Raw genomic sequence first — 17086 nt, 5'->3', positions numbered from 1 at the left:
ATCCTGGTTTGCCACTCTTTTTGGAAACCCCCATAACAGGATGAGCAAACATGAAGGAAACCTCAATGTTAAAATCACAGAGGTTGCCATTGCTGGCATTCCCCTCTGAAAATGATTTAGCTGTCTTATTGTCCTGCTGCCCTGTTGGCTTCAATAGTAAGAGTCACTGACCTGCTATGAATATACAGATAAGGACTATCTTTTGCTAGCTTTGCTGATCTGCATACTTATTCCAGATCAGTGACTCAGAAAGCTAGAGGGACAACATAACAGTGAAGCAACTGGCCTTTGCATATATTTAAATAATGAGATGAGATGTTTGGCATTTCATAAACATTTGCTTAGAAGTTAAGTACATCCTGATGCTGTATGTTATCATTCACTATTATAGAGGTTTACTTTTAGTAAGATTAACTACAAAATGTCAGCTGTAGGGCAGGGGCGAATCCAGAGTCTAGTCTTGGGAGGGGCACTGGCAGAAAATAAGGTGCCTCTGTGTCCACTGACCCTTCTCCGGCTGTTCCCCTTCTACTGTGACCACCTCTCTCCTCTCCCTCCAATGCCTCTGTGTCCACTGACCCCCCAGTTCTCCTTCTGCCACTGTACCCACCTCTCTCCGCTCCCACCAACGCTTCTGTGTCCACTGACCCCCCCAGCTCTCCTCATGCCACTGTGCCCATCTCTCTCCTCTCCCACCACTGCCTTTGTGTCCACTGACCCCCCTCCGGCCCTTCCGCTGCCACTGTGCCACCTCTTTCCCATCGCTACCTTTGTCCACTGACCCCAGCTGTAAATATGTACAAATGGACCTGCGCTATGGTGATAGTGATACACCCAGCTGCTGTGTTCAATTAGTATGGAATACACACAAATAAGCTCAATGAAATGCAAATTACACTGCGCTCAAGTGAATGATCTATATAAAATGTGATACAAATCTAACAAGTTGTCTTTGATGTAGTTTTTTCAGAAATGACTACATTCAAATGTGGGATATAATAAAGTGATAAATATCTGCAAGAAAATAAAATCTCAGCAAAGGTATAAACCCGTGATGTACACAAGTTACATGTGTATGTAAATTAAAAGCAACAAAGTATCATAATAAATGTCCTTAAAAAATAAAGTGAAAAGTGATAATCAAAAAATCAATATGTCCATATGTGAAGTTGTAATGTTCCGTGCGTTTCAGTGCTCCACGTTTAATAACAGAAAAGGTCCGCACTCACCAGATAGCCTTTGTAAACTCACTTAGGGTATATCCAATTGTTGTTCTGCCTCTCAACAATCCCTGTGAGAGACGTTCAGCAGCACCCACTTCTCCGGCTCTATACAGGGATAAAAGCCCCATGACTTCTCCACTTCAGGTCTCCTCATAAAGGAGGTTCAGAAAGCGACCCAGAAAAAGCTCAAAGGGAATAAATGGGGACATTCATAGTGCAGTATGTCCAATAAAAAACTTTATCAAAAGGTTAAAAATACTCACAAGAGTCAAGAAACAAATCGCATATAAACACCGCACCGAAGTGCTCCTTCTATGCATAGACTGGGGTTTAGTGATCTCAATGAACGCCGCCGTCCCGACAAAGTCTTATGACGAAACATGTAGACGAGCGCGTGTAGGTTGAGATCACTAAACCCCAGTCTTTACATAGAAGTGAGAAGTGGAGGAGTATTTTTAACCTTTTAATAAAGTTTTTTGGATAGTCACCTATAACTTTAACACATCTAAACTTATAATATGCCCTACGTGTTAAAGTGTTTGGCAAAAGAACTCTATAGTTATACAAATTAAAGGGAATCTCCCATTAGGCTAGGTTAACACTTAGGCAACAGTGGTTTTATGCAAGTTTTATGCGCATAGATCAAATTGTGTGTTTTCGTGAGCTGATTGTAGCTCATTGATGTTAAATGATTGATGCATGTAAAAACGCACAAAAACACAGCAAACGCTCGTTTTCAAGTGTTACCCATTGAGATTTACCACAAGGGGCGTAGGGGCTTTTTTTCAGTTAGAGTGGTTAAACTCTGGAACTCGCTGCCACAAGCAGTGGTATCAGTAGAGAGTATTGAAACATTCAAAAAGCATTTAGATAGCTTCCTCAGAGCGTAACATACAGGGGTACAGGTACTCTTAAAAGCTAGATCACACAGGGACTCGTGTACACACAGCACACACACATGCAAAATCACATGCAGACAAACAATAGGTTGAACTTGATAGACCTGTGTCTTTATTCAACCTCAAATACTATGTAACTATGTAAGTTTAATCAACACTGACTGCAATGCCATTATTAATGTGCTCACATATTTGATTTCTATTTTTGAAGGTCTTTCCAGCATTTACATAATGGCTCTCTTTAAGTTCCTTACTTCATGGCATCAACTTTGGATGGGCATATGCACAGATGGCAAGGTTACTTTTAGTGGCACCCTCTGGTGGTGTAATAGTACTGTATTCTCTGAGAGGGTTTCTGCTCAGCAATGAAAAGGGGCACAATTGTTAGTGACCTGCCACCATGCTGAACCACTAGGTGAAGAGGCAACATTATGATGCAATGCTGTAATCCAGCAGCTGAAGGAATGGGTGACAGGGCTATGGATATTTCTCAAGTGACATTATAGCATTGTTATCCTTTGGCAGGGGGTGGCCCATAGACTATTTATCTGGTAGGATCAATGACAATCTAAACAAGTCTCAAATCCAGTTACCATGTGATGCATAAGTCTCATATGTCAAACAAAAAAACTTCCTCTACCTTTCTTGGCTGAGCCAAATTCTCCTTAATTTATGCCTCAAATTCGCCCCTTCCCAGACACTACAGTCAGGCCAGGATTCCCCACAAGGCCACCGGCAGGGCGCAGAGGGGCGGCAGCGGTGTCCTTGTGGGGAAGTTGCGGGTGTCGGGCGGTAAGTTGCCCTCTCTACATTTAGTCCTGCTTTGTACAAGCATGACTAAATGTAGAGTGAGGGAAGCCGATTGTTTGTTTACATGTGATCTCGGCGATGTCGCCGAGATCACATGTAAAAAGTCTGCAGCCTGTCCTTCTCCCCTCCCCACCTGCACTTACCTCTCTCCTCGCTGGCTCCGGGCTCCGCTGCCAAGTCTCTCCTCACTGCAGTGAGCAGAGCAGCAGGGTTAAAACTAACCCTGCCGCTCCTTGTACACAGTGAGAGGGGAGACCTGTGCTCTTCTTCCTCTCTCACCTGTCACAGGAGTTCCAGCACAGTGCGGTGCTAGAACTCCTGTATTGGAGGTGATAGGGTCACTAAAGAGAACCTGTCACCTCCGATTGCTATCACACAGGGGATTGATTTCTCCTGTGTGATAGCAATAAAGTTAGGTGAAAAAAAATGCAATTGATTTAAAAAAAATAAAAATTAAAAAAATTGGGGGGGGCATATTGCAGAACCTGGCATTGGGGCGGCAGGGAGAGTAAATCCCACCCTGACTACAGTGGGAGAGTTTTAGTAACAGATGCAGTGCTGCCAATCCAGAAAGCAATGGACAGGACTAGGTGTGAGTTTTTGCTGGCTGACAGGTTTGTGAATCAATAATGAAAATACTGGTAGTCATGCGCCCAGCAACATTTTCATTCCATAGTAGTGCAAGCATGCACTTCACTGGTAGAATTAAAGGAGAACTATGAGGTGAGTGCTTTTCACTCACCTCATAGTCCTAGCCGACCTGTGACAATGAGACTGTCACAGGTCGGCTCAGTAGATCGGGAGGTGAGCAAACACATATCGGCGTTCGCTCACCTCTCGATCCTGTCACGGCTCTCTGCCGTGACAGGGGAGGGGCTGGACTCCCCCCTCCCAGCTCCGATCCGCCAGCGCTGACTGGTGGAACGGTCGGGAAAGGGCGGGTACAGCTGGCTCTGCCTCTAGATAGGCAGAACCAGCTGTCAGTCACGCAGCTGGGCGGATCCAGACATAATTATCGGGATCTGCTTCAACTGCGTCGTCTCAGTATACCGCGAGCTACAGCTTGCGGTATACTGAGCATAGGGTGACGGGAGGACGCTAGTTTGTGTCCTCCCGTTACCCTAAGGAGAACTATGGGGAAAAGCCTTAACCCCATAGTTCTCCTTTAATAGGTATTTGTAGGACTTTGCAGGGGGACTAAGAGAAAGCTGTAAGTGCAGATGGCCTTATAATCAAATGCTGCAGACATATTTGTAATGAGAGGCCAAGCTTCTAGTTCAGGATCAATAGTTTTCATAGCAGAACAATCAACAGTGATGATCTGTAAAAATGAACTGGACATTGCTGAATTCAGGCTAAGCACAGCAATAGCTGTCAAGTGGTTTACAGCCATTTGTCCTAGTGCAGATTTCAAGTGCTGGTGGTTACAATGTCCCCTGCTAGTGAATAACAAATTGATTCACTTATCATATTAAAATGAAATTGCAGTTTTATGATTATCCTGATTTTTTACATTTATATCTATTCAGTATGCATACAACTCGATTGCCTGGATTGCTGAATGACAAGATTTACGGAACAGCAGAAGATCTGCATTCAGATAAAAAATTAGTGAAAAATTGATCGGATCATCACTACTACTTTTTGTCAGACCACTCTGGGTGTTCCTGTTCATGTTGGCACATTTCTACTCCTCCCATTATATAAATATAGATAACCACAGCAGATGTGAAGGCTTCACAATTTAGATCACATCCTAGAGACGTATATGAAACTCAAAAAAACACAGGCGCCAGCACCCGCGACTTGTATGCACACAAACTAGTAACAATAGTGATGCAGCTTCCACTTGTCAGGGCAACCGACAAACTGGAAAACATAAAGCAAAAAGGAGCGCCTCCATAGTGTAAAACAGTATTTAATAAAAAGAAGGAACACAGCTTGAAGGTTTAACTCTCTACCACCACATTTAAACATCACTATAAGGTAGAATGACCCTTTAAAAACAGGAAATTGTATCCAGCTTTAGCACTGTAACAAGGGATATTTATCATAGGCTGAAAATGATGGACTATTATGGTGTTTGTAACATTGCTAACTATGCAGCTATGTAATTAATGCCACCTAGATTTATTAGATAGTCTAAGAGACTGGAGTGATAAAATTTGCTGCATAAATAAAACACAAGATTATTTTATAGCTTGTGCAGTATATTTCTTAAGAGTTTACAGATATAATGACACAAATACAATGCCATTTACCAAAATGAGCTCTAATCAAGTAACAAATCTTAGTAAAGTTGCGAGTGACTTGGAATACGCCACTGAGTTATTTAGTGAATAGCTTTTGGGACTATATTTGGAAAGCAGGTAATTATATTCTAAATTATGGAACAAGCAGTAAATAATTCATTACTCGAATGAGCATGTTCGTTTTATTACGTTTTCATCATAGCGTGCTACGAGAGAATTGCTACTTCAAATAAAGTATTTTACACTCTTCATCATCTCAGGGGGCATGTGTAACTCTGTATGAAAACTGTGCTTCTCATGACACAACCAAAAATAGCAAATAAACACAGCCAGAACAGTTCACAGTAATAGGACACACAGAATATCGAAAGTTACATGGAAAAATAAATACAAAGATTCAAAAAAAACTCCCCAACTGCAAACTGCCCAAATATTAAACTAGAGGTGCATTTTCCCTTAGGCACCCCTCTAAGGCTGGGTTCACACCTAGGCGGATTGAATATGCACATTTTTCGCGCGTTTTTTTACAGCGATTAGCGGTAAAAAAACAGCGCGAAAAACGCGCGTTTCCGAGGGATACTTGGCTGTATCCCAATGGAACCGCCCGACCAAAACGCCCCAAAGAAGTACATGTAATTCTTTGGGCGTAGGGCGGTTTCCTGCACGTTCATATTCGCGGAAAACCGCCAAGATGGGAACCATGCACATTGAAAATAATGGCATTTCCCTGTTTGAGCGTTTTTCCGCGAGTACGAAAGCGCGGAAAAACACCTAGGTGTGAACCCAGCCTTAGTGAAGTATGTAGGGAAAATATATAAAGACTCTCAGGAGATTGCCAACTGAAAATCTTATGGCTGAACTGGCATAAAAGTGGCTGACACTGTTGCCCTCTTACTACAAAACGCATGTTGCCTGTCTCTCTCCCTGGCTTATGTACATTGAGACACTTACCTGAAAAAAGAATGCAGATTAGAAAAAGTAAAGTTAGACTTCCTGTCTGCAAACATCAGAATCATTGAAGGGATCCCAACCTGAAAAAAGGTAATTTCAGGGAGGTGACCTGCTCATTTCAGGGAGGTGCCCTCTGACCCCCCTTTCCCCCCCATCCGAGAGCACAGCCCCCTGAAACGATGGCAGATAGCAAAGAAGCGAATGATTCTCACGCTGTCTGCTGGTTTGGTTTTTTAGTATTTTGGCAGCTGCTGCCGTCAGAATAATAATGAAAAAAAACAGCATAGGAATGGATCGCTAGATTGCTATTGACTATTTAAATTTGCAATACCAAGCTGGCTATTGCACCCGCCCACTCTGCTGCTGTCAATCAGCAGAGGAGGACCTGATGGAGAACTTCAGGCCCACCTCTGCTGATTGAACGCAGCAGTGGGCGGGTGCATTAGCTAGTCTGCTATTGGCTATTGCAAATTGAAATAGCCAATAGAAACCTAGATGTTTTCTTTCCTATGCTGTTTTTTTTCCCTTTTTTTTCTAACTGACAGTAGCCAGCAGAAAACCCAGGCAGCAGGGAAAGGTTTACTCTGTTAGATAGAGCAGAGCAGAGTAAACCTTTCCAGAAGAAAATGTTTCTCTCACGAGTGGCTGGGAGCAGCTATCTAATAGCGGGAGACTCCCGGAACGTCCGGGAGAGTTGGGATGTCTGTCATTGACTTAGAAATCACATAAGTGCCTTAAACAGCATGACATCAAGGAAACTAGTATTTTCAGAAATGGCAGCCTCACGATTCTCTATTACAGGGGTTTCATGTTACCTGTTACAGAGATCTTCACACCAGCCTGTCACTGGGCTGGCATTCTGTAATTCTTCCCTAAACATTGTAATAGCTTTTATGGAATTTATGTCTTAAAGCTGAACTTCAGCTAAACAGCTAAATACAGTGTCATCGCTTTATAAGGTGTGCCCACCTGTGCCCTAGCAAACGATGACGCTGTGTGGCCCACAGAGCGTCATTGGTTGACTGGTGGGTGAGCCTCATAGTGTCATTGGTTACCAGGACTCATGCAGTACGATAACAACCCATGAAACTGTAGGGCCACAAGCATCTTACCAGCCAATGATGCTGTGTGGCCCAGTCACTAGCATCCTAGCAACTCCAAGTGCAAGTGTCATTGGTTGCTAGGACACAAGGAGTTCTGGGTTCAGTTCACTTGGATGGAGCTGGATTTCTGGCTGGGTTTGGTGAACATCCAAGAGAACGGAACCCAGGGCAATTTCCTCATTACTATTTATGTTTTCACACAAGACTCCAACACCTTTCACCCCGGATACACACAGTTTTCTAATGGAATCTAAATGCGAAAAAACGTGTACACTTTGGTTGAAAGCTGTGTGAATATATACACACATATATATATATATATATATATATATTGTACAGGACGCCAGAAGATGGGTCCTGGGAGAAGTGTATATTTCCCTTTGTTCGGGTTGTGGTCCCTTTAAGGGACAGAAATGGGTTAGCAGTTGCTGCAGGAAGTGTGTTCAAAAGGATAAGAAGCTAGAGACAGAGGGGGAGAGAGAAGCCCTGATTAATGTTTGCAGACAAGGCTGTGGAGCAGATGGAAGTACTGGTGCTTTGAAGCAGCTGAACTTTACTGGGAGCCTGTGGGCTGAGAGAGAGAAACTGTGAAGTTAAGAGTGTGATAACCTTGTGGACTGAAACTCTCCAAGCCGGTGAGGCTGTTATTCTTTCCTGTGCTGAAGGAAGCAAACGGTACAGTGTATTATTTCTAGAGCTCCGCCCAACTGTTTACATTTGTTGGGCACATGACAGTCTGCCTGCAGGTGCCGGGCAAATTAAAACAAATGGGCGGAGCCAGCTGTGATATCACGGCTAGCACGCCCAGCTTTTGTGACCATTCTCCCCGATTCCGCTGTCACTACGGCTCAGCCACCTCAAATGAATATTGTGAAAAGCCCATACAGCATCCCTTCAGTTCGACTGAACCGAAGGACTCCGGCAGCCGAAGCGAACCAAAGAATCAGCCGAAGCTACGGCTAGATCCCTCAGCAGGTAAGTGAATAACGCTCTTTGTTATTTTTATCCTTAGACAAAAACAAGCATTTAACGCTTTCAGTGCGGGGGTAGCCCTATTACTAAGGTTAAGAATATTTTTGCCCCAGAGTTCTTCTTTAAAGCGTAAAGTTAACAGTGAAAAATTGGTTTCAGGTAAATGTTACAACAATAATTTCAAATATGTACTCTTTCTTTGACACATATTTCATTTGTTGGCATTCCAACTAATACATAGGTGATATAACACTTAGCTTGCAATATATCTATATACATTAGGGTGTTTCATTTTTCCAAAGATGTGATTTTCATATGACTTTGCTTACGCCCCGAGTCTCAGTGATGTAAAAGATAAATATGCCAAATTTCAAGAAGATTGGATAATATTTAGGGGTTGCACACATTGATCAATTTTATCACAAACTGTGCACACGGGGGGGCAAGCAATAACCTAGGGGGGGCAATTGCCCCCCCTGTAGCGACGCCACTGCTCTTAAGGTTGTTAATGATAACCGCAGAAAGAGGAATTGATCTGATAAAAAGTATAACGAATCGGCCAGGGATGAACAACAAAAACAATTCTTGTTGAGGGTAGTCGAGCATCACAGAAAAGTCGTCACCAAGCGAACAAAACAAGGGATTGCATCGTTAGGTTGATTAATATAACACATGTTTTGCCTATCATATTACCTATTACTCTTAGTGTATAGTTTTAATAGTATTTTAAGTTTGTGATTTCTGGTTTTCCTAATAAAATAAATTAACATTGAAAAATCTTATTTTTTGCCTACTTTTACAAAACAGATCAAAGTGTGCAACCTCTAAATATTATCCAATCTTCTTGAAATTTAGCATATATATCTTTTACATCACTGAGACTCGGGGCGTAAGCAAAGTCTGCAAACATTTTACAGTTTATTTTTTGCCTTAGAAAATGAAACACCTTAATATACATATTTTTAAATATTACATAGTTGCTGCAATTTTTAAGATATCTCATACAGATATTGTGAATAACAAGAGGGTACTATCTGTGTGTCAACTGACACAATAAACATCCTTGTTGAACAACTACTATGAAAAAAATAGAAACCAGGATCCTGGAGAATGCATTGTATTTCACGCTGAGTACAAACTGAGCTGGAAAGATTTTGCTTGTTTTTGCGTGTACAACTTTTGTTTTCAACTCTAGGATCTAATATGTCAAAAGATACTGCATGGCGAAGACAAGTTCACCCTATTCAGCAAATAGAGCACAAACCCCTCTTGTGCTTTTAAAATACAGTATATATTTACAACATTGCATTATTATATACAATCTTTAATTATTATTCTATTTACATGACAATTAATTTAATGTTAAACTCTATTCAAGCAAAATAGTCTCTTGAAGTGTTCTTACACAAATAAAATGTAAAAGGTATAATAACAGGTTTCCTTACATAATTGATATAATTTTGTTTGGCATCCCTTGAAATTGAGACTTTGCTAACTGATGAGTAACTATAAAGTTGTTTTGTAAAATTATATAATGTAAAACAATATTATTAGACTTATTAACTGATCCATGTCATTATTTGTATAACATTATTATTGTACATGTATTGCTTGCGCGTAATGTATATCCATGAAACTGTGTTTGCAAAGCAAACTGAGACTGAGAAACTCAGCAGCGCCTGCTTCTTATAGATTGCTTGTGTCTAACTGAGAGTGTATCCCTCCTCTCAATCACTCATTTTCACCCTTTCTGTGATTACCATCCTATTTGTAAAAAAAATTATCAAGGGGAGGAGCTAGATCCAGTACATAAAAATATCTTTATTATTCACATATCATAGCCATAAAAATAATCTTAATCATTTAAGAATGCTAAATCAATGCTAGTCTTTAAAAACTACAAAAAAACTATATGCATATAATACTGTAAGTACCACCTACAAAAATCAATTCATATTACGGTTGCACAACTCTCTCTCACTCTCACTCTCACACACACACACACACAACTCTCTCTCACACCCCCTCTCTCTCTCTCTCTCACCCCCTCTCTCTCTCTCTCTCTCTCTCTATCATTTAAGAATGCTAAATCAATGCTAGTCTTTAAAAACTACAAAAAAACTATATGCATATAATACTGTAAGTACCACCTACAAAAATCAATTCATATTACGGTTGCACAACTCTCTCTCACTCTCACTCTCACACACACACACACACAACTCTCTCTCACACCCCCTCTCTCTCTCTCTCTCACCCCCTCTCTCTCTCTCTCTCTCTCACCCCCTCTCTCTCTCTGTAATTACACGGCTGGCCGTGAGCTTTACACAGTCAAGTGATCGACCGTCTCTAGAGCAGTATTAGCAGCTGTCACTGCCGTTGCCGATCCCGAGATCCGCTGTGCCCTATGCGGCCGGGGCCGGCATACGAACTCCCTTTGATCTCCTCTCAGTCCCCGAATGCAGGAAGTGATGTATATTACATCACTTCCTGCATTCAGTGTCACTCTCCAGCTAGAGAAGCTGATGAAGCCGATCTCTGCTTCATCAGCTTCTCTGGGGGTCCTTAGGTGACATTAGGGGTCTTGGAGACCCCTGATGTCTCCATAAAGAGGACCTGTCATGTAAATTGGCTATCCCATAGGGGGCTTCCTAGCCCCCCATGTAATAGCAATAAAGTTTAAAAAAAAGTAAAAAAAAAAAAAAAGTAATACAAAAATTAAAGAATCATAAAAAAATAAAGCATACAAAAAATAAAAAAAAAACATTTTTTTAAGTCCCCGCCCCCCACATACGCAGATATGGGTCGGGTGCGCCTACGTGCGAAAACGACGATTGCGCCTCTTGTGCCGCACATGTTACATATATTGCCGCAAACGTCGGAGTGAGAGCAATAATTTTAGAGCCATTAATCACTGATAACACTAAACTGATGAGCAGTAAAAGCATTTTAATCATTGCCTATGGGCGTTTTTTTGAGATTTTGCGGGTTCCTTGCCTGGATTACTCATCTCCTGTCAATGAGTGTTTGTTGAATACCGCCTACTAAACATCACATTATATTCTACAGTGTAAAATAATTTCATAGCCTTCACCAGCTTAATGGGGTTTGACTCTCTCCATAAGGCGCGCCGGACCTCCCTGCGTCCTATGGTCCGGTGCGTCTTATGGACCGCAAAATACGGTAATTAGAATATCGTGCAAAAGTAATTGCAGTAAGTGCTGCAAAAGGGGCCCAAACCAAGTACTGAGTACATATGCATGCTTGTACTTTTCAGAGGTCCGATATTGTTCTATGTACAATCCTTGTTTTATTGATTGCATGTAATAATCTACTTTTTTGAGGTTGTGGATTTGGGGTTCTTGGGGTTTTCATGAGCTGTAAGCCATAATCATCACAATTATGACAAATCACGGCTTGAACTATCTTGCTTTGCATGTAATGAGTCTATCTCATATATTAGTTTCACCTTTTAAGTTGCATTAGTGAAATAAATGAACTTTGCACGATATTCTAATTATTCGAGTTTCACCTGTGTATATATACACTGAGTGGCCAGATTATTATGACCACCCCATCAGTACTTTGTTGGGCCACAAGATGACTTAGTTGAGCCGCCTCGTGACTCCAAGAGATGTTGAAAGGTGATGCAAGGAATCTGACACTGCACTGTTGCCCTTCTGTTGTCTTGTAACAGTCTTGCCACTCTCCGTTCTGCCCTAACATTGACTAGTCGCTGACGGCTAACGAAGGGAAGGGGGAGGAGTCCAGTGACGGCGATGTCCGTGACGTCACCGGATTCCTCCCCCCTCCGTTAGCCGACAGAGCCACTTGGGCCGGTGAGTTTGCCCAAGAAACTTTCTGCACGAGCGCCAGCCAAGGCATTGGCCTATACACATACAGCACAGCAATGAAGTAATAAAATGAACTAGGATCACACTAATCCAGCAGGTTATTATTCTGAGTTGCCCCACTCAAGCGGCGGCCATATTGAGTGGGGCACGTGAAATTAATAACGTAATATGCGTTACAATTAATCGATTCAATTTTTTTTCGATTAATCGAACAACCCTACTTTATTCAAACCAGGATGATATATTGTGTGTCAGGACAGCTTCTTTATATAGATTCAAGTGAATGCAGATTGAGGAAAGTATCTTAAAATCAACAACCACCACACTTTAAATTAGAGCCAGGCTCAAACAATCCACACAAGGTAATTCAGTGTTCAAGTCTCATTATCCATGCTATTAAAGACAGTTCATATGCTACTCTTTCATGCAGCAGAGATGGCGCACAGTATCCCAGCAAATTCTACCAGTTTTGCCGCTCTGGGTGGCTGCATCAGGAGACCAGAAGCTGTAAAATGACTATTTGCCATGCAAAACATGGAATGCAATCTCTATTAGTAATGGCAGCTACAGCCCAGTCATTGGATTGCATGTGCACCTGTGTCAGGAAATCAAGCCTCACGCTGCCAGATCCATTCAAGTGCTGATCGGGATAAACAACACAACAAAAACAACCAATTACTAAGCGTGTACTAAAGGGGGCATGACTGAATCATTAAAGAGATACACTACTGTATAGCCCAAAAAAAATGAATACGATCATTTTTAAGTGCATGGGCAGAACATGGAGAACAATGTAAAAAAAAAGTCACATGCACTGGAGGAAGAATGGGGGGGCATATCCCTTCAAGAGATACAATATATCCAAACAAGCAATGAATGTAATGACATAATAGTTTATTTAGTTTTTTTTTAAAATGTCATATAGCATTAAAAGTAGACATGTGCGATTTGTTTCGTTCCAAATCGAAATTCGGACGAAATTTCGGAAATTTGTAGATTGGAGCATCCGAATTTCCGAAATATAACATACTTGAAATAATCCGAAAGCATCCAAATTTCGAATCTAAAGTTTCGGATACGAAATTTCGGATTTGGAGCGAATTTCGTTCAAATCCTGTGCATGCACTGTTAACATTTAAACGGATAAAAACAAATTAAGAAAAGGATTTTAATGTCCCTTTAATAGTAAAGACTAGAGCACAGCAACCAGAAATTACAAATGTGCCAATTGTGCTACCCCACCTCAAGTTGAATTTTCGAGAATTCGTCCGAATTCCGAATCCCGAATCCGACATGAATTCTGAATCGGGTCCGAATACGAATCCGATTCCCGAAACGAAACACATATAGGATCCGAATTCTGAAAAACAAAATAAATGAAATCCGAAACTAAACAAATTGTTAGCCGCTGCAAATGTCTAATTCAAAGCTCATGTTGTGAATTACAAAGTATGACATTTAAACATATATTATTTAATGTAGCACACCCTCTCTGAAGTAAATAAAATAACACAGGAGTAGGCAACCTCTGCAGTTCTTTTGGAACCATGAGGCATTGCAAGACTCTTAACGGCCACAGGTATGACTCCCATAGGTAGCTGGAGTGCTGAGGTTGCCTACCCCTGCAATAAAAGATACAAAACAGTTTTACTCTTTTCTTTCTTTTATATGCACATATATAATACATATTACTACCTCCACTTCAAACCCCCAATCTTTGTGCAATAAACCTCAACTTCGTTTATAAGTTTTGCCCAATGCTCTAATATAATTTATATTTACAAGAATGGGATAAAACTGAACTTGTCATTCAAAGCTGGCTTGCAGGTGACCTGCAATTGCCAAACCTGCACTCCTTCTGCAATGGTATGCTATCTATATTTCCTCCTCCGTTTTTACAGGGGACTTCATCCAACTATCCATTTAGGGACCCCCCCCCCCCCCATTACCTCCATGATCAAAGACATTACACCTTGCAATTAATTAATTAATTAATTTGTACTCCAGTTGTTAAATAAACCTTATTACCCCACTGTTTAAAAGGGCAATAGTCACATTGCCCACACTTCTTAACAGTTCTTTAAACTGCCCTCTCCTTATCAATAAACTGGCTATTGACAAAGCTGGAAAGGGTGGCCTTGAAATAGTTGCAACATGATGATTATCAAACCACCATTCAAAGGAAGTGATATTGTAATCCTTAATAAAGAACATTATGAGAAAATCTGTCTGAAACTATTGAACAATAGGCAATGGTACAGCAAAATCCTTTGTTCATCTTTATAACAGTATACATGTACCCTGGAACGGCTTATTTGTGAGGCTTTGATAGAAGGGATTGATAAACCCACTGTAGTCAGATAAAGGAGGTGAATTTTTGTTTTTGTGTGTCTGTATTTTTATATCCTACTATTTAGTTTTATTTACAACGCAGACTATAGATGCTATTCCCAATATACCAGTAAATCAGCTTGGTAAAGAGCAGTCTTGAGCATGCCAGGTGCTGCCTAGTGGTGCTAATATGAAATGTCCATATGCAGTAGCTTTACCTGAGTAATAAATAACTACATCAATAAAAAAACCATCCACCCTCATGCAATCCCATTATTTCACTCCTTATAAAATATAATCCATACACAGACTTCACCTCTCTGATGAGATAAATAATACTAGCATGTTTATGTAACAATACGATGGTGTCAGGGTATTCATAAAGACACAAAATAAGTTTAGGATGTAAAAAAGTAGGTCACTCGGACATATTGGAAATGTTCTGAAAGTTTCATGCTTTTCTTTAAGTTCAGGGTTAGCTTAATGTAAAGGTGTTACAATAAAACAGCCTTGGTGCCATAGGAAAACATACACAGCCTAATTATTGTTAAGCAAGAATAACTGGGTTTCCTATGATGGGCTTACATATTTTCTGTTTAGGTTGCATGGTACAAAAATTTAAATATCTTACAACGCGTAAAAAAACTGGAAACAAGATTGTAAGGTTCTGCTTTATAATCTGCTTCAATGCAATGCAATCATTGCTTTGCCCTGCCTAGTCCAATATTTATGACACTGGATCTTATTTGAGCCTACTTAAGTAAGGCAGCCTTTCTCAACCTTTTATACATGGAGGAAACCTTGAAATAAATTTTGTGTTTTAGGGAACTTATGCTAATAATTACAATATCTACAGCTCATAGTACTTTAGTGTGATCAGTAAATTGAGATATAGGAATAGATAAAGGAATAAGGAATGAGGTGCACTTAGCGTGGTAGAAACTCAGGGCTGCTCGATACAACAAAATGATTTACTGTGATAATAATGAGATTAAACACATAATAATAACAATAATAATAATACCCAGAAATAAAAATACAGACAGTGAAAACTGTAGTGTTCCCTAACATTGGTGGTCAGTGGAGAAATACTTCACATTAATTTTCAGTGGAAAAGTGCCCCCTTACATTAGTGATCAGTGAAGTACTCCATAAACCTGAGTAAGTTTCAGTAGGCCCCCTTACATTAGTGGTCAGTGGGAGAAGGACCACTTTACATTGGTGGTCAGTGGGAGATAATCCCTGTTACACTGGTGGTAGAAGGGAGAAGGGCTTGTTACCATGTTGAAAAGTGGGAAAAGGGCCCAGTTACACTCGTGGTCAGTGGGAAAAATGTTTTTTAACATTTGTGGTCAGTGAGAGAAATGCTCCTTACATTAGGGGTCATTAGGAAAACTGCCCCTGTTACAGATGGATAAACGATGATTGGTGCATACCTCCCAACTGTTCCTCATTTGGAAGGATCCGTCCCTCATTTGGAAGCAATCCCTCCGTCTAGGGCAGCAACAACTAATCGACATAATCGATTATAATCGATTATTGAAAAAGTTGTCAACTTTTTCAATCATCGATTAATCGGCTTTTGATTGGTTGGCCCTGTTCACAGGTCCACATACGCTGCGCGCCACACCTCCTCCCCACTTCGTGCTCGCCGCTGCCAGACCTGTCCGGCCGCATCCACGCTCCACACACCGCACCTCCTCCCCGGCCCACATCCACGATCGGCACAGGGACGCGGGGAGAAGAAGTAAGGAGGAGCAGGTGTAGGAGGGTGGATGACCGTCACCGATAGACAGACCCAATCTCAGAAACAAGTTGCTGGAAGACTGCTGAGGTAAGCCTACACTTTCCCACACATGGTACTCTATAATGTATTGCTAGGATTTGTAGTCCATTAGTAGTACATTGCGCTGTACTGTATATTATACAGAGCAATGTACCATCAGCTATAGAGGAATACAAATCCCAGCAATACATTATACACTGTATGTATAATGTATTGCTGGGATTTGTTGTATTTCTATATAGCTTGTGGTATTCTGCATTGGGGTGTATAGAGGACTACAAATCAAGAAATAATACATTATACAGCGCAATGCGGAATACCACCAGCTATAGAGCAGTACAACAAATCCCAGCAATAGTACATTATACAGCGCAAAGCCGAATACCACTAGCTATAGAGGACTACAAAACCCTGCAGTAGTACATTATACAGTGCAATGCAGAATACCGCCAGCTATAATGTACTATTGCTGGGATTTGTTGTATTCCTTTATAGCTGGTGGTATTCTGCATTGCGCTGTATAATGTACTATTGCTGGGTTTTGTAGTCCTCTATAGCCGATGTCATTCTTCATCATTGCTGTATAATTTTACATTTCACTATATTGCACACCACACTTTTTTTTTTCTTTTTTACTTCCACCGCTCCAAGCTTGCTCCTGTGATGGACTACAATCTCAATACAAACTAGTAGTCCATCACTGGAGGCATTTTTTAAAATGTATTTTATTTTGCATCCGATTAACCGATTAATCGAACTCAATAATCGGCTAACTAATCGATTTTGAAAATAATCGTTAGCTGCAGCTCTACCTCTGTCCCTCTTTCCTCCTAAGTTGTCCCTCTTTTTGGACTGATATACAAATATCTACAAAAAAAATATTTTAACTACCATTGGTTTGCATA

At 40.8% G+C, this 17086-nt stretch overlaps 1 protein-coding gene across 2 annotated transcripts in view; it reads right to left on the bottom strand.

Annotated features, from left to right (window-relative positions):
* The window catches only part of PDZRN4 (PDZ domain containing ring finger 4), a 127116-nt gene that overhangs the window by 68720 nt on the left and 41310 nt on the right, over positions 1-17086 (bottom strand). The window lies entirely within an intron of this gene.

Source organism: Nanorana parkeri, unplaced genomic scaffold (genome assembly GCF_000935625.1).
Source record: "Nanorana parkeri isolate BGI_ZX_2015 unplaced genomic scaffold, ASM93562v1 scaffold91, whole genome shotgun sequence".
Lineage (NCBI taxonomy): Eukaryota > Metazoa > Chordata > Amphibia > Anura > Dicroglossidae > Nanorana > Nanorana parkeri.
This window is presented reverse-complemented; position numbering and strand designations above follow the sequence as displayed.